The 19338-nt window shown below is 46.3% G+C and overlaps 1 pseudogene; it reads right to left on the reverse strand.

Moving 5' to 3' along the window:
- Positions 1-13189: 13189 nt before the first annotated feature.
- Positions 13190-14903, reverse strand: LOC147724172 (uncharacterized; annotated as a pseudogene).
- Between the last annotated feature and the right edge of the window lie 4435 nt (positions 14904-19338).

Raw genomic sequence — 19338 nt, forward strand, 5'->3', positions numbered from 1 at the left:
TAATCACGTAAGGTGGAATTTGAAGCAAACCAACATCATTTGGACCCGTAGCCCAAAGCGTAGCAGGAAGCGAACGCAGTTCGAGTGGCAGTTGGTCTTTAGATACGTACATTGGAGAAGTCAACTTAGCACCTAAAGTAAGATGTACACCAGATGGTGAGCAAAACAATGTGGCATGCAGACGTTTCAATAAATCCAAACCCAATAAATTCTCCCCGCAAGCCGTCGTCAAAAGAAGTGGAGCTTCTAAATCGTACGGACCAATGGAAATAGGCAAAGGACAAGAAACAGGGTTGCGAACTGGGGCGCCAGAGAATCCTACATAAACATTTGTTAAGCCAGACAAAGGTGCCCCAGGGAGTTTAGAATGCATAATATAACTTCTCATTGCACCAGTATCCAAAAGAAATGGTTCCGTAACACCCAATGCTACAACATTAACATAAGGTCCATCCTGATCCACTGGAACTGATACGACTCCCTTACTCTGTCTATGGCTGTCCTAGCAAGTGAGGAAATCAGCATTCTCACCATCTGCGCAATATTCATCATTGTAATACTGTGCAGTCTGAGAATTCCGCTGGTCAAAATAGTTTGCAGAGTCCTGAGGGGGAGAGGGACGTCGTTCCTGAGATGAAGCACCACGCCCTCTACCTCTGGACACTGACCGAGAGTCTCCACGACCCTGTGGCGCTAATGATCCGCCATAACGCTGCAACAAAATCGGACAACTAATCTTAAAATGACCTTCCTCTTTACAGTAGGCACATTGATTAGGACCCAATGGAAATCACGGAGCTGGAGATTCAGGTTTTTGCAACAGCTTCTGAAACTGTGGGGGCTGTTGAAATTGGGGCTGAGCAGAACGAGGAGGATAAGCCTGTTGCAGAAGAACCTTCGTTTTTAATTCTTTAGTGTTCTTCTCTGCTTTTTCCTTATCTTCCTTATCCCTATTCTCATAATATTGAGCAGTAGCTAATATCTGGGCAGTTGAAGAAACAGCCCATGCACTCTCAGATTGTTTCAATTTATGCGATAGTTCTGGAAGTAAATTAAAAACGAATTTATCTACAAATAATCGCTGTCCACCTTCAGTACTCATATCTTGACCACTGTGGTCGATGAAAGTCTCTTCAAAACGAGTAAAGAAATCGGAGACACTTTCATCAACCTTTTTTTGCACGCTGCTAACTTATCCCAGTTAACGCGTACAGCAGGCATCATCGTTTTCATAAGAGCTATTATTCTACTGGGCAACTCCGTAATCAGATCATCAGGTTTGGCACCACCTACTTGTCCTTCATCTGCGGCCGCAATAGCAGCCCAATTACCACCTAAAGCTTGATCATGGTCTTGTCTACCAATTTTAGCCCATAAAGCTTGTGGTACTTCATTTCCCATAAGTAGATCAATATCTGCCAAATTCATAATGCATGCATTAACAGTCTGAGACAATTCTTTATAATATCCTGCAGGATTCTTACGAGGGACCGGTAAGGACTGCTTAAGTGCCAACACTTCTGATCTTTTCCATGGATCATGTACCCATATGCGCTGAAAATGAGCGGGAATAGCTGGATTAGCACCTGCTTGAGGAACTGCATCCCTCCATATCGGAGGAACTTCTCGCATAGGATATTGTGCCATTTTACGACGAACCGAAGGATCAGGCTCAAGAGAACTTTGAGAAAAGAAGAAAGATCGGAAAGTAACAAGCTTCTGAATCTACATCAGAAACCTACAATAAGTCCCTTATCAAATTGATCCCGTATCTCAAATAAACCCTGAGTAGATGACTCCAAATCCATATTTTCCCACTCTTTGATAAGAGTGTTGCACATAATATTAAAGACATACCTCTGCGTAGGCGCATTCCATTGCAGAAAGGTGTCTAAAATATCACGCACACTATACTGTAAACTACTCGTAATCCAATTACGAGCAAGAGAATCTAACTTAGTCCGTTCTTCCAAATCTGGGATCTGACTACGAGATTGTCTTCGAGATGAAGCAGGAGAAAAGGAAAGATATCCAAGAAAAGGTGACAAAAGACCAGAAACAGTTTCAACTAAACGATGTCGAGCTGTCGGAGAATCTGACAATAAAACAGGAGACAACGTATTCTGTAGAGCAGGAGAAGAACCAGTAGCAACAGAAGGTAAAGGAAACTGAGGCACAGGATCTTGAGGTACAGAAGTCGGTGGCAAAGGGGGTGGAGGTGGAATCAATGGAAGAGGCAACTGTGCAAGAACCAGAACAGCTGTATTAGCAACAGGTTGTAATGGAGGTGCATTAGCGCCTAACACATAAGGTGGAGGTAACGTCAAGAGATGGGACACAAAAGGATCTTCGTCAGAACCCTTACTTCTTGAGGCAGTAGGTAACACAGGATAACATCTGTCTATTGCCATACGATGCTGTCTCTCCGAAACCTCAACCATCGGATCAGCTTCGTCATTTTTAAACTGTTGAGCAGCCTATAAAATCGTCATATCCTGCTCTTTCTTATCTTTCTTCATTTGCTTAATTTCTTTCTGTTTGGATTCTTTATGCCAGAGGCGGAAAGAGTCAAACATTGCTGGCCGGACTTTTCTCTTAAATAAAATCGACTCCAAATTGTCTAATATAGCGGGCTCAAAGGTACCATTTTGTGGCCACCGTAAAACACCATCTTTTTTAGTGTATCGAATCCATGTTTCATTAAAAATATTAGAACCTAAACCATGTTTTGAATAGAGCTCATAAGTGGGAGTTCCAACCGGAGGATTCGGATAGGAATCCTCTAGCCGGGAATCCCTAGTACAACCAAAACAACAACATTTCCTAAACTGACTAAATCCAGGCATTTCGTAACGAACTGGACTACTTACAAACGTCAAGGGATTTTAGACAATATAGTCACATCATAAACGTACTTACCCCTTGGCTTCGGTTAGTGCACTAATGGAATAACAAAAAACAAAAACAAAAAGGTGGGCGCTACTCACGAATACTTAACTAAATGTTTTCTCACGACAACAGATGTCCGTCTAACGTCTCGCGATACTAGTCATCACCAGGGGCCAAAGCAGGACGACAGTCAGGGCAGCAGTCGTCAGCAGCCGTCGGGAAGGAGTAGCCGCGCCTCAAAAGACCTTCGGTCCACTTCAACATACAGGGGTCGCTCACGTGGCTCGCAAAATCCTCCAGAATTTTCTTGCGGAGCTCCTCACGACCTTCGGGCAAAACTACTACCGCTGAAGTCACCCACACGTTGGGCAGCCAATTGGACAACCTGACCTTACGGGCCAGGCGGTACAGGGCACGCCTAAGATATCCGGGTTCACCTGCTTCGGCAGACAGAGACACGTGACACTCTGTTAGGCGTAGAAAAGCAGATTTATTAGCTGCAGCTAAGCACAGTGGTCCTGTAAGTACACCAACGGGTATGTTATCAGGAGACTGCCACTTCATTCCGTGGCGCAGAGACTATTATAGTACACAAGTTTACAATGCCAACTCCCAAAACATACAAAACTGACAAATAGGAATAGTTTGAAAACAAGCTATCGAATGTCTATAACACACCCTTCTTTCAGACCCTGTGTGCTCTCCTCCCATCAGGTTAATCAACACTAGTGCCCGTAATTCAATTTGCAGGTGGTAGAACATGTTGAATGCTTCAAAAGACAGTTTATGTAACAAGAGACACACAAAGAGAATAGCGAAGGTCAGTTAAACAAGATAAAGTCGAGAAGAATGGTGGGACCCAAACAGTGGAGTAAGACATGGATTAATCAGTCTAGACATGGATTTACGAAACTCGGGAGACCCTGACATCAGTTTCATAAACATAGGCAGAAGTTATTATTTAATGGGAAGGACACGTAGCAGCTGAAAAAGCAAAAACATTGCGTTCACCACGTCCGCCGTGCTGCCTGAGTGAGGCAACACAAAATGGCGGTTAAATACAAAATGGCGGCTAGATACGAAGCGAAGTCGAAAACCACGTAACCTCAACACCAAACGTGCCTTTAGGCTCACTCACTGCTAGTATTTGGACAAACACACACACACATACAGAATGCAAACTTGCCCTGTCTTGCTATTTTGATCTTACAGTCTTGGCCTCTAGGACAAGAAGTTGAGACCCAGATGCAGCCAGCACTACTCACGGGTGGGGTGGCGGCCGCGTGGTTCCAGTGGGTGGGGGGACGGGTGAGGGGTCGCGAGGGGTGAGGGAAGGGGGTGTCGCGTGCGGAGGGGGTTCATTAAAAAAAATGAAACCCTGATTTTCTGCCGGCCCGGGTTCTGCGTCTTCACTGCCCTTGCTTTCTTGCCTCTGGCAGGAACAGGAAGCAGGCAGCCTCCCTCCCATAAACCAATCACAATGCTCCAGTGGAGCATTGTGATTGCTCGGGATGTCTCCCAGCCAGGGACTGTAGGAGATTACATGTTCTACATGTAGACAGCAATGCAGACTGCATGGAGAGGTGCATAGTACGCATGACTGACCAAACCAGACATGCGTACTCAGGATTGAGCAAACCTGCCCTGCCCACCTAGCTCCGCCAGCCCACCCGCTGGCAATGAGGAAGGAAACATAAAATGGTAATAACCAAACATTATTACCATTTTTTGTTTTGGCTTTCTTGCACTGCGAGAAAGCAGTGGGGCGACGCTCCTCCACCCTTGAGGAGGAATTGCCCCTGATGTCCAGCCATGAGGTTTTGCTTCCTTTCAATTTAGGAGTTGTACAAGCATGTGATGGGAATAGGGACCTGCTCACTGGTGCAGCACCTCTGTGCAAGCACTGTCTGTGAACAGGGGCAGGTGACACGTACTATTGTTAGAACTCAGTTTCTGAGGTAGGTTCTCTCTACTCAGCAGCTCTGTCAGCCCATGACCGCTCACTGGAGCTATGCCATACAAACAGCTTATGCAGATTGACTCCTTTCTCCAAGTCTCCGGGCCAGTACGTCAAAAGAAGTGGTTCACAGACTGGAGTGTAGATGACCAGCGTTAGCTGATGTAGTGTGTGGAAAGCGAATACCCTTTGCAGAGGAGAGTATCAAAAAGATGAAGGCAATACTGTAGATGCTTAATGGGAAAGAATGTAGCCTAACGGAGCTGGGTGAACCACATTCGAATCTCGGGGGGGCGCTCAACATTCTGTGATCTGTGTCTAACAAAAATGAATATGTCCCTCTGTAACGTAACTGATGCTCATGTAAAGTGCTCTGATATCTCTGGGTCTAGTTTGCGCTATATAAAACTCCCCAAAAATAAATAAGTAGAAAATGCAAACCGAAACCAACACTTTAACAAGGTCCGTCCTTTTCTCATAAATCTATGATAAACATCAGTCAATGCTGCATGTATTACGTTGAAACGGTAAAGCACAACAGCTATCGTTCCCAACTGGAACTCAATCAATCAATCATTTATAAAGCGTGGCAAATCACCCGCAAGAGTCTCAAGGTGCACTGAAGCACAAAAAGTGTCAGGGCAAATAGCAAACCTTAGCGAAGTCCAACAGCGGCTTAATCTGGGCTCTGACGCATTATGGTGTGTCTGACCTCTCTCTAGGGCTGAGTGGATCCTGAAGCTGTCCCAAGTAGAAATTGTCTGAGCACTCACCAAAGCTGAGTTAGCTGAAGTGCTGTCCAGAGCAGAGAGGGTGTGGGTAATGTTGTCAGCAGAGGAGGTCTGTGCAATGTCAAGAGCAAAATAAAGCAGATTGGCGCTTTCCAGAGCAGATTGTATGTGTGCAATACTTAGAACGGTGTGAGCCTGGAGAATTGTTCAAAATGATTCTGACCAATAACCAGGAAAGATTTATTCTGTGAACCTTCTGGAAAAGAGTGAGCCCATGTGCATTCCAGAATACTGAGAATCTAGACCAGGGGTCTCCAACCTTTTTTGTAATAAGGAATACTTATGTTCAAAGAAAATCATCCAGAGCTACTAACATTATTAGTGTTGTAATAGCGACCACATCCAACAAGATTATGTTAGTGGCCACCCTATGCAAGATTATCAGCAGCGTTCACCTCAGTGCACCAGGTCGAGTTGCCAACAGAAATGTAAAAAAGGCTTCGGCTCTTCAGAGAGTCTTTACATAGTTAATAGATAAGGGCCACTGTGCAATGCTTGTGGCTCCATGGTAATTATAATGATAGTACGAAGTCTCACTAAAGCCACAGCATTAATCACTAAAATATCAACTTAAAGAAATATTTTGGAAGTTCTATCATTTTTCTTCAAACATCAGTCTGAGTTCTGAAAAATACATTTTCGTCTCAAAAAGATATTTAAATTTTGGTATAAATATATGAATTCAGAGAAGTAAAAGCTTCTACTTTGGTAGGACAGGCTGCACACAGGAGAGGTACATACAGGTCGCTGGAGAGCTACCATTTTCTAATGAGCTACTCTTTGGAGGAGCCTGCTCTCAACTACATTCAGAGCAGAATGGCGTGGATGGTATCAAGTGCTGGGCAAGTCTGTACAATGTAAATTCCTCATAATGCAGTTAGTGGGGGAAGAGCTCTAACATTAGTTGGACTTTCTGAAGAGCTGATGGACTGCTTGTTACTGAGATCTCAGAATGGGCCAGAACTGAGTGAGATTGGGTGTTACCTGCAACTGGGTGAGTCTAGGACTATTCAAAACCTGTGTGTCTCAGCAATATAAAGCAGAGAACTAGTGAGTCTAAGCATTATTTGTTATGAGTCAGAATGGACCTTATTACATCATTTACTGTCATGCTACCACGCAAGGTAATTTGAGACTAACAACAGGCAAAAGAAAAAATGTTCATTCAAATCAATGGTGGAGTTTGGAATCTCCACAGCTGTGGCCCAGAGCAGACGGCCATTGTCCTCTCAGAAGACCTAAAATGTGTGCTTATGCTACAATCCCGCTTTAGTGCAGTGATGCAAGTCTGTCACCAGCAAGCCCATGCCCATAATTTACATCTACGGCCCTTGTCAGGAGACCATGAGTTATATCTAGTGCCTCTCGTGTGACAATCTCCTGCATCCATTGTGCCTCAAGTGTGCTCACTATGTGGATTAAATTGTCCCTTCCACTCTCTTCCAAGCTGCCCTTGCCCAATTTAAAATAATACTTTGGGGAAAATATAATTTAAAATGTTGAGTTGATATGAAGGGGACGGCCAAGTCTGTTTTTGAAAACTTTTGGCACATTTTCAATAGAAGTACTTTAACAATAGCAATCTGTTCATGTTAGACCTGGCATTTCTTGGCGAGATTACCACTGACATTTTGCCTCTACCTACTCTATTTTTGATGCTGTGATGGATTTCGTTTTACTGGCTTAGATGCTAATTGGTTGTCCATTATTGGTATGTTTGGCTTACTAGTAAAGTTCCTAGTAAAGTGCACTATGTGTACCAGGGCTGGTAATGCAAATGCTACTAGTGGGCGTGCAGCACTAATTGTGCCACCCACACAAATAGCCCTAAAGAGAGCTCAGGCCTGCCACTGCAGTGCCTGTTTGCAGTTTGTTAAACTGGTATGTTGTACTGACAAGTGCAACCACTTGCCAGGCCTTACCCTTCCTTTTTATGCACATATGTAGGTCCAAGGTATACCCCTGGGCAGGGTGCAGTGTATGTGAAACGTAGGACATGTACTAAGGTGTGTGCCATGTCCTGACAGTGAAAAAACACTAAATTCGTTTTTCAATGTTGCAAGGCCATCTTGCCCATAGGACAGAATGGGGAAGGCTGTGTAATATGTTTCCAGCCTATCTTCCCACAGGCTTAAGATTGAGAAGTTAAGTTTATTGTGCCTGAACTCACAATTTAATAACACATCTTTTTGTGAAGGTGTTTTTTGCATTGTGTGTTTAGCAACCACTCTTTTAGAAGTGGTTGGTTTTTTGTGTTCTAACATTTCTGTGTGTCGCTGCCTGGTTGTGGATTGACTGTCTGGATTTGAATGTGATAGGCTCTGGGGAATGTTTTGACCCAGGGGAGGAGGTGAGACAGCAACATGCTGTCCTGAATCTGGAGTGTAAGGGGAGGAGTAGCCCCTGGAGGTGAAGAGGCCTGGGCTGCTGCCATAAAACAATGGCTACATCTCCTACTGAGTGATTGAGGATCCAGACCCACAGAATCAAAGGAAGAAGGTGTCACTGGCAGGGAGACACCCAGAACTGGTTGACAGGGGACACGCCCCCCCTGAACACAAAGACTTCAAAGACATTTAGGGGTATAACTATGAGAGCTGAAACCCCTGAACGTAGGAATGGAACTGATCAAGACTGAAAAGGATTGAAACTACTTCATGGTCAAGAGGAACCTCTGCCAAGGAAGAAACAGCTGAAGAGACTGAAGGAAAGGACTGACCCTTGCTGTGTGTTTTGGGGCTGGCCTGCAGTTTGCTGATTTAACCAAGGAGAGGCTAAGGGACTTTGCTGTCACCTGTGTCCCCCTGCTTGAAAGGACTTTGCTGTGTGCTGTGTCTTGAAGTAACTTGTCCCCAAGGGCCCGAGGAGAGCTGGCTCCGTGTTGTGGAAACTCAGGAACATAAAAGTTTCCAAGGGTGTCTCAGTGGCACTGTGTGTGTGTGCTTTTTGCATCCTGAGACCCTTGTAAGAATTGCCCTGTGATTGTGAGCACCTGGAGTCCAAGTGATCTCAGCGACGTGGTGTGATTGTGTTTTGTGCAGCCTGAGACCTTTGTGAGGATTGTCCTGTAACTGTGCGCACCGGAGTCGAAGTGAGTCTCAGCGATGCTGTGTGTGTGTGCTTTGTGCAACCTGAGACCTTCGTGAGAATTTCCCCCGTGAAGGGTCATCACAGGAGCAGCTACCTAGGATGGATTGGGTCATCACAGGAGCAGCTGCTCAGGAGGGATTGGTCATCACAGAAGCAGCTGACCAGGAGAGATTGGTCATCACAGAAGCAGCTGCCCGGGAGGAATTGGTCATCACAGGAGCAGCTGCTCAGGAGGGATTGGTCATCACAGGAGCAGCTGCCCAGTAGGATTTGGGTCATCACGGGAGCAGCTGATCAGGAGGTATCGGTCCTCACAGGTACAGCTGCCCAGGAGGGATTGAGTCATCACAGGAGCAGCTCCCCAGGAGGGATTGGGTCATCGCAGGAGTAGCTGTTCAGGAGGGATTGGTTATCACAAGAGCAGCTGTCCAGGAGAGGTTGGTCGTCACAGGAGCAGCTGCTCAGGAGGGACTGGGTCATCACAGGAGTAGCTGCCCAGGAGGGATTGTTCATCACAGGAGCAGCTCACACGCCCTCTAGTACAGCAGGTGCCACCAAGTCCTCAATTACACATAGCGTGTACCTGTAGAATGAACATTCACCCTTACTACATCTTGGTGCTGACTAAAATATATTTATTTACACAGTGGTGCTTATTTTGTCAACCTCAGAAGGGTGAAAGACTGAGTGAATATATCTGGACTGGAACCTATGATCGGGTAAGACACAAAATGCTTGAATGGATGCCGTAGAACAATAAATCACCAGACCCGACTCTGCAACACAGTGCCTGGCACACAGAGCACGTCAGCTCAGCTTCCTTTCAATGACTTGGGCCCTTTAGAAATCTCAGATGATACACAGCTCTCCTTCTGCCTGTCACACTGGAGGCATCAAGGAGTCAGGACTGACTAACATGCATGGCTGCCGCTTATGTTTGGCTGCTGTTTGTGGTGCCTTGGTGTCTCCTGTGTAATAGTCCGTGAGAGATCTAGACGTGTCTGAGAGTGACTCAGTTGTTGTAAACTGGAGTTTTCATCACTACTATGTCCAACTATACTTCCAAAAACGTTCCCACGTGTGTTGTACAATCAATAAACGATGTACAATTGAGTTTGTTCTGTATGAGCGGCTGTAAGACAAAGAGCTCTCACCACCATTCCTCCAAACATCCCATAGCCCTGTCCATGCAAGAACTCGCCCTTTTACTCTGTGTAGGAAACCTGCAGCTCAGTGATGGCTCCCAATATATTTTACAGCCTTAAATCCAACAGCTTTTGCAGCAAAAAGTGAATTTTCTCCTTAAAGTCAAACATTGTTAACTTTGCAGTCTTGTACAATATACCACAATGAATGACTTTAAAAATGTAAGTATTTGATTAGTGTTTTGAGAAAGAGAACCTCACGAGGAGAAAGAGAACCTTAGGCATTTTACAGTGAAATGGCGTCATTCCTAGGAGTATCAAATAAATTAATGAATAAATATTGTATATGACTGTTAAGCTGGAACTAGCAAGAAATATATGCATTTCACACTTGAATATTTTTTTTACTTCAGGACATATCTTAACCACTTGAAAACCCTCTTGAGTTATGGTGTCTGGGGCTGCATTGTCTATTTTCTTTAAAATATGCTTCATTCATTTTTTCACAAGTAGGAAACAATCTTGTGCAGTCAAGCTGTTTTCAAACACTCGTTTCACACACAAGAAAACACCAGCATTATGTACTGCAACCAACTTCATTTTTTTTTTTAACGGGTTTATTTGTTTGCTAATTTCCGAATTAAAAATATTCTGTATTGTCACTGAAAATGCGAAAACAAAATGCAGGGCCTAATTGGAGGACTCACTTAGTAAGTAAGAGCCTCAAAATATAAGAGACAGAATGTCTTAACTGGTAGACGCGTACACGTACTAGAAGCGATTACAGTGTTAGAATGCGCTAAAGGAAATATTCAATATGACGCTTCAAATATTTTATTTTTATATCTGTGGAACAAGAGGATGCGTGTGAAAGATTTAAAGGTTCCGTTAAGAGCCAGCTCCGCTTTCAGCTTTTTCCCACCCAATCATGTAAATCACATTTAGAAAACATAATTAATTGGCCATTTCAAAGGGTTGCTTGAGGTTTGCAGGAAGTTTAAAAAGAATTAGCTCAAACAAAGACTTCCTGAAAATCAGGGACTATTTGATTCCTTGCCATGGAGCCTCCCTGATCGTCGTCTGACGCTGCACTCTCCCGGAGCCGCGGAAAGAGACAACGTAATTTGACCTTACTCGTCATGGGTGCCAAGCTTCCGTCAAATCCATGAATCACAAATTTGCTAGCATTCGTGCCAAGAATTTGCAATTCTATTAAGGACACGGAGGCGAGGATTATGCTTCTCAATCTTTACTAGAAGCTCACAGCAGCCAATGAAAATGCTTGCTTTTCATTAAAATAACGTTAAACACTACATATCCCATCATGACAAGCACAAGGCACGCCCCCTAGTCCATAAGAGGCCTCTGCCTGCCGCCATCTTCCTCTTTCTTTAAGGCGAACAGCTCCAACAACAACTTGGATAACTTTGCAACTCCTCCAACGTGGAAGAACCGAACATTTTCAGGCGTAGTATCCTGGCATTCTTTGACTTTCAGTCGTTCTTCTTATCAGAACCTGGAATAAAAGATATGAGACCGTAACCACCATAACCAGTGGGTGGGCAAGCATTTATACATAGCATGCCGGGTGGGATAAACCTCGCCTCCGTGTCCTTAATAGAATTGCAACTTCTTGGCGCGAATGCTAGCAAATTTGTGATTCTATTGCAGGACCGGAGGCTTCAGATTATGCTTGTTTAACGCTTATTAAAAACTACAGAGGTAATATCCCCCACCGGCTTATAATAATATGTTTTGAAGGTCGATTCCGACGACCATTCTGCACTACGCATTATATCCTGAATGCTGGAACCCAACATGAATGACTTAGACACCATGGCTCCTCTAACAGAGTGCGCACCAAAAATGGTGATGTCAATGCCTGCTTCTTCCATAACATAACAAAGCCATCTGGCAATGGTGGCCGCAGCCACTGCTTTGAAGGGCTTTTGTAAGGCAATCAAAAGCAGCGAACAGCCCTGAGGCCTAATAGCCGCTGTACATTCCTCTTAAGTTTTCAAACATTTAACAACACATAACTTTTCGTTTTCTTGAAATGCATTATATGAAACATGACTAGATAAAGTTTTAGTGCGTCTAACTATGGTAAAAGAAACTCCTTCCGGAGTAAATACTCTACCTGTTAACTCCAGCGCGCGTACATCAGACGACTTTCTGCATGCCGAAAGGCAGAGCAACATGGCTAATTTAGCCGATAACTGTTTTCTGGATAAAAGGGAATTCGCTGGCCATCTGTTAAATAGGTCCAAAACCAGAGATACATCCCACAATCCGGAGTATCTTGGTTTAGGAGGGTTTGCCACCCTAATGCCTTTAAGTAATTTGCACACGATAGGGTGCATACCTACTGGTTTCCCATCCAGCTGGACATGGCCCGCTGAAATGGATGATCTGAAGTTGTTGACCGATCTATAGGCCAAACCTTCGGATGCTTTATCCGATAGGAAATTCAGCACATGGGGTAACTCCGCCCCCACGGGATCCAGGTGTCGTTCCACGCACCAATCCATCCAACCTTTCCAGGCCGAGGAGTATCTTTTCTTCGTGGATGGTGCCCAGGCTTGCTTGATGAAGTCGTAAGCCTTGCTCGAAACCCCTGGCACTTGCCGCTGCTCCCTGAAAGCCTCCAGGCCATCAGCTGAAGTCTGCCTTCCACTATCAGAGGGTGCCTCTCCTGATGAGGGCCCAGCAATAGCGTCATCGACTCCGGGAGGAGTCTCGGTAGGTCGCAGCTCCACTGCATCAGGTTGGGGAACCATGATTGCGACGTCCACCATGGAGTCACCATGACCACCTCCGCTTGTTGTCTGATCACTTGCGACATCGCTCTGGGGATCAGCAAGAAGGGGGGAAAAGCATACTGTACCCCCTCCGACCAGTCTTGGAGAAATGCATCCGTTGCCTGCGCCAACGGATGCGGCCTCCAACTGAAGAAACGTGGAATCTGGTACATTAGTCTGGTCGCAAATAAATCCGTCCTGAACGGACCCCAGATCGTCTCCAGCCACTGGAATACCCTCGGGAGCAACTTCCAGTCGCTGTAGTCCCTGAGGTATCTCGAGTTCCAGTCCGCCATTGGTTGGACTGCCCCGGAAGATATTCCGCAATTATCGATATTTGATGTTGAAGGCAGTAGTGCCAAAAGTCTTTGGCTATCTGCACAAGCATGTACGACCTCGTGCCGCCCAACTTGTTGATGTATCTCACTGCTGACACATTGTCCAAATGCAGGAGAATACAATTGGATGTTTGCTTCGGGGACAACGTCCGCACCGCGATCGACCCCGCGAGTAGCTCTAGACAGTTGATATGAAGAGAAAGCTCTTCCGGAGACCATCTTCCTCCTGTGGAGATGTCTCCACAATGCGCGCCCAGCCCCAGCGGCTGGCGTCTGACTCTATTGTGATTCCTGGGAGGGAGCCGAAGATTGCTCGGCCGTTCCAGGCATCGACGTGCCCCAACCACCATTGCAATTCCTTCCTCACTTCTTGGGTGAGGGGGATGCTGTCGGAGTACGAGAGACCCTTTTGAAGGTGCCTGATCTTCAACTGCTGTAGAGCACTGTAATGCAGAGGGCCCGGGAATATCGCTTGGACTGATGACGCCAGTATTCTCACCATTCTGGCAATTCCTCTGAGGGATACTGTCTGACTGTTCAGCGGTTTCCTGATCTCCTTTTTTAGATCCTTCAGCTTGTCCTTCGGGAGGCATAGCTGAGCAGTCACAGAGTTCACTGTGAAACCTAGAAAATCTATCACTTGAGTGGGGACCATGACCGTTTTTTTGCTGTTTATTACAAAGCCCAGATCCTGCAGTAAGGTTGTGGTCAACGTGAGGTGTCGTAAGAGAGCCTGCTGGCACTGATCCACTATCAGGATATCGTCCAGATATATGATGAGGCGTATACCCCGCTCTCTGAGGTACGCCACTAATGGCTTCATCACCTTGGTGAAGCACCAAGGAGCCGAGGAGAACCCGAAAGGCAGAACCAAATATTCGTACCATTGGCTTCTCCACTTGAATTTCAGGAATCTGCGATGCGGGGGAAATATTGGAATAGAGAGATATGCATCCTTCAGGTCCAGACGGACCATCCAGTCCCCAACCTGCAGTAGGTCTGTCAAAAGGTGGATGCCCTCCATCTTGAAGTGATTGTATGTAAGAAACTGGTTGAATTCTCTGAGGTTCAACACCAGTCTGTTTCCGCCCCCTTTTTTCTGTATAACAAATATATTGCTGCAGAACCCGTGAGGACCTTGAGGACTTGGTGCTATCGCGTGTTTCTGCAGCAAACTTGCGATCTCCTCGTCTATAAAACTGAGATCTAGTTGGGAAAAATGGAGACCCGCCGGTATGTCTGATTGAACAGGACACGAGTAAAACTCCAAGTGAAAACCTTGAACTGTCTGCAAGACCCAAGCGTCTTGCGTAAGCTCCTTCCACTGCTCGAGGCAGTGCTGTGTTCGACCCCCCAAAGGAAGAAGAGAAACATCTGCTATTCTCACCTGAGTTCTGCTGGTGCTTGAAATTCCCCCTGTTATTATTGGATTGGTACCGGTTCCTGCTGAACTTCCTACGGGAGGGGTAGAAGGTTCCACCACGGGTGGAGTCATATTCATTCCTGCCTCTGCCGAAGTCGCCTCTATGGGAGCCTGGAGGACCTCCTCGGCCTGACGAGCGGCCCCCGCCTCGTCCGGCCCTGTTAAAAACTCCCTGGTTTAATGCTCGTTTGATGCCCGATTGGGCCTTGTCTAGTGCCGTGAATGTTCCAATGTATTTGGAGACATCTTTGACGAATTTGTCTCCAAATAACTGCCCCTCAGCAAGGGGCCCTGGCTCTGCGTCCTCAAGTTCCGTCAGGTTGGTATCCATCTTCATAAGCAAAGACTTCCTCCTCTCCGAAGAGATGGCACAATTTGCGTTACCTAACAAGCAGATGGCTCGTTGGGTCCATCCAGCCAACACATCTGGGTCCACAGGAGTAGAAGCCTCTTTGGCCGCCAAGGCCATCTCTAAATCTTGGCCAAAGGGCCTATAGCATCTAGCATCTTGTCCTGACACCCTTTCCAAGCCCTGTCCAACCCTCGCGTGGGATCCTTGGTAAATTTCTTCAAAAAAGTGTGAAGACTTGCGTCTATCTCAGGCGTTTCCGCCACCTTATTAGGGATGTCAGGTCTGGGGCATTCTGATTTTAAACGGTTCCTCACTTCCCTCGGGAAGCTCTTTCGGAGGTTTTCGTGAATGTATGCCGCCACTGCCGTTGCTGGAACCCAGTCTTGTGACCTGGGGTGCATTATTTCCGAAGGGTCAAAGGTAAATAGGGTATGAACCGGTGCAAGACCTTCTGCCTTCTTAGCCTTCTTCGGAGGGGGGCGCTCTTCTGATGTATCCGTATCCGTATCTGTGTTGGTATCAGTGTAAGTGTCTGTGTCCGTATCGTGGACCCTACACTTAGCCTTGGCTTTACCGCTAGAATATGAATGGTCTGCCATGTCTGGCAAGGTAGCTAAGGCCTGAGCATGAGGCCATGTGGCAGAGTCACCCGAAGGTTGCCCCGAGGTGGAAGCCTCAGTTTTCTTCTTCTGTGGCTTGTCAAAGCCATGCTTCTTGGCGAAGCCCTCAAGCTGTTGTCTTATAGGGCGAAGGGCTGAAGCAAGGGCTTGCTGTACCATCTGTGGGACCGTAGTCTCCATAGCCCTATTGACAGAGGACTGGACCGAAGCATCCAAGGCACTCACTAGATTGTCCTCCAAGGCAGCCGCCTGCCTAGTCTCAAAAGTCTCCTCCTCTGCATATTCCTCGTTATAATGCTCCCATTCCGACATTATGGGGTGGCTTTTGGACAATGAATCCACTAAGAGTCCTGAAGCAGTATGTTCAGCCACAAGGAGGGTCTAGGGGGGGGTCAGCCCTCTCAGCACACTCACACTCTAAGTTCTTCAACCCCCTCAGCAAAGCTGTAATCAACAGGGGTCAAAGACCCAGGCCAACACAATATACCCAGAGAGTGTGCACACTCTACTATAGGCCTTCTTTATATTTTACCACCTTTCCAGGCGATCAGAGGGACAACCAGCATGAAAAGCAGTCACAAAACGCTATGAAAGTCAGTTAAGTATCGCGCCGCGACGTGCAGCCCAAACGCGACTGAATCCCTACTAAATAATGCACAAAATCAGCGCGTTTGGGGGCCCGTCGCGGCCGAGAGCCACCCGGCCTCTACCGGCGTCACCGGCCACAGGGAATGCGAGTGCGCCTGCGCGAAGCGCGCTTGCCTACGGGGGATACTCCGGGATACTTAATGCGGCCCCAGTGAAACCGGAGCCCGTCTGTCCCCGGTCAGAGACCGTCGCTACCCTCGCGCCGATGAGCGCGCCTCACAGCTACAAAGCAAAGCAAAGGAATGAGGAAAGGCGGAGCACCGAGGCTTCTCACCAGTGCAATAAACTCCCTGAAGTAAACAAAGGTACGAACAATGACTCCAGAATCACAGTCCCAACTCTAGGGCACAATCGATCCGCACAAAGCAGTAATTAATACATTATTAACACATAACTATGCCATAAACGTATCAACAGCAGAGGGAGTAAACCAAAGTGCACTTAGCTCAGCTGTGAGCAGCAAAGAAAGAGGAAGATGGCGGCAGGCAGAGGCCTCTTATGGACTAGGGGGGCGTGCCTTGTGCTAGTCATGATGGGATATGTAGTGTTTAACGTTATTTTAATGAAAAGCAAGCATTTTCATTGGCTGCTGTGAGCTTCTAGTAAAGATTGAGAAGCATAATCTGAAGCCTCCGGTCCTGCCATAGAATCCAGAGAAGAAATGCGAGATGTGTTAGAGGAGGGGCTTGAAGTGGGGTGAAAAAACTGTGTGGGGTCTCTCAAAGGTGCGTGGCCAATGTAATTAAGGGCGTCGTTTTAAAAACACGTAAGCTAAAAATCTGTGCGTATCATAGTGTGATGCACAACTTGTATTTTGCTGTTTCTGTCATTGCATCCAGACATACGATACAACAAGTAATATCATACCTACAACAAGGCAGGACTATTGGCTTAGTAAATGGTTGTTAGTTGCATAAGTTAAATAAGCAGCAACTATGGCTTGTATATAATATTGAAAAAGCTTCCACCTAAAGCCCTTGTGACACCACTATAATGTTGCTGCTCCTGAGTTTCAAAAAGAAGGGAAATCCAGAGAGAATGAGGATTTGGGGGGGGGATGGCCGACCAGCGGGACGCCTGCCTCCCCCGGAGAATTTTGGGGCAGTAGGGGGGAGGGGGCGCAAGTAAACAAAAAAGGATTTGGGCTTTTTGGGCTAGGGGAGGGCAGTAGGCTGTTTTTGGGCTGTGTTTTGGGCTGGAGGTCCATATTACCGGACATTTTGTGTCACTGCCCACCATTTTGGTGTGCAGTGACACAGAAGCCGGTTAGGGCAGTTGGGGGCACAAGTTTTTTCCCACCCTCCCTCCCTATGTTAGTGGGGGGTTTTTATGGGGGTTTTTGGATTTTGGTTGGTCTGAAGGGGTTTTGTTGGGAGATGGTGCACCAGTGGCTTGCTGTTCGTGGGGAAGTTTTTGTTGTGTTGCTAGAACAGGTGCTGGTGTGCTGCGCTCGTAGGGGCACTTCTCCTAGTTAAGAAAGGGGGGTATTTGCAGGAGGCCTGGGCTGTTTCGGTAGGTGGTGTGGGACACTGAGGTCATTTACAGTTTGTAGGTAGGGGGGTATGTTGCAGATGGGATGTTGTATGATGTTGCAATGTTGGGGATCCATTTAGGGGTGGGGGTGGGGCCTGTCAGGCATTCGTTTATTTAGTGAGGTATAGTTTTGTTCAGCACAAGCCAAGGTGGGGAATCTGCAGGGTGCACCTGATTCCAATAAAGCGGCCTTTATCACACCATTCATGTGTCTGTGGTCAGTGCTCCCCCCTACTGGTGTGCCCCAAAATGACTCTCTTTGAAGGATTTCCCTTCCCCTACAACGCTCACCTTGCATGACGTCATGCCGTAACTTCTCTACTAGGGAGAAGTGAGCAGTGTGAGCATGCACACACCAATGATTTTTTTTATTTGTGTATTTGGTAAAATAATTTAATAATTATCAAATTGCTGTACTTTGTCCTTTTTTAGTTGTATTAAAATCTAAAAATAAGGACATTTTTTAGAGTAGCAGGATAGTGGGTTTTTTATGGGATATGCGTGGGAAGACTTTTAAAAAGTGGATCTTTTAGTGTTAGTTTAATGTCGATTGTTTTAATGATATGTAAATTAATATTGTAAAATGTTTAAATGTATTTTCTTACATTAATAATGTTTTTAACAAAATAATTTATAATTAATTAGACTAAATTAATTATATTTAATGAACAAATATTTTATGTTTGATATTTAGTGTAAAAAAGTAAACAATAAAATATTTTAAAAGTAAATTTAATAAAGTAAAATAACGTTATATTTTTTTTAAATACATTTTGTAATTTCATGATCTTTGTGAAAATCTTGTATCAAAAGAAATATATGTTTACGTTTTCATACATTGAAAATTATAATGTAACTGTAAAAATTGGGGTGCGATCAACGAAAATGGCCTACTAGTCGCCTTTCACAAAGCTCCTAGTGACATCCGAAGAAATCCTGCATTACCCGCCCTACCTAGAACGCATTCCAGCCTGCATTGTTTGGGGAAAAACGGGGGCACCCCCGTTTGAAGAACACAGGTGCCTTTGGTGCTGTTGATGGCTCCTGTGGCCTGCGCTGGCTATCCCCCCTGGTGCAGACCGTCCCGGGGAGAGAACCTACCGAGCTACGAACACCGGCCTGCCCCTAGAGCTGGGTGAGGCCCCTTTGACTGGTCGGGTGCTCGGGCGGAGCTCCGATGCTGAGCCGTGCCGAGAAATTACATTTGTGCTGGATGCCGGCCTGCAGGAGACGGATGGGCCTCCAATCGGGAGCCTGAGCGTACTGCATGGTGAAATGCAGTTTACCTGTTCTGGTGCTGAGGGGAATGAATTGGTGCAGAACAGGCTGTTGTGCAGAGAAATCCAAGCCAGGGATGCCACATATGAGAAGCGTCGCTCTCCAGGGGACTGTTGATGGCCTGGATCCCTGCGATCTGAGCCAGTAAGAGTGCACGGAGCGACATCGGAGGAGGGTCGGCGAGACTCCTCTGAGCTAGCTGTTATGTTATTCAGTGGGTGTGTTCTGTGATTGATGCTGCAGATGGAGGGAAACTTCGCCCAGGGCCTTCTGCAGTCCCCATTGATGCTAAGTTGGACTGCAGCTCTTGACCGCCTGTTGAAGAGGGCAGATAACCCCTGCAACTCTGCTTGTTTACGTGCCTGGAGATATCCGGAAGGCAGAGTGGCCACGTCACTCGCAACACCAAGAGGCCGATACCTGGGGACCTGACTGATCTGAGGCCTCGGGTGGTCTGACAACTCACTGTCAGG

Source organism: Lissotriton vulgaris, chromosome 4_1, assembly GCF_964263255.1.
Source record: "Lissotriton vulgaris chromosome 4_1, aLisVul1.2, whole genome shotgun sequence".
Lineage (NCBI taxonomy): Eukaryota > Metazoa > Chordata > Amphibia > Caudata > Salamandridae > Lissotriton > Lissotriton vulgaris.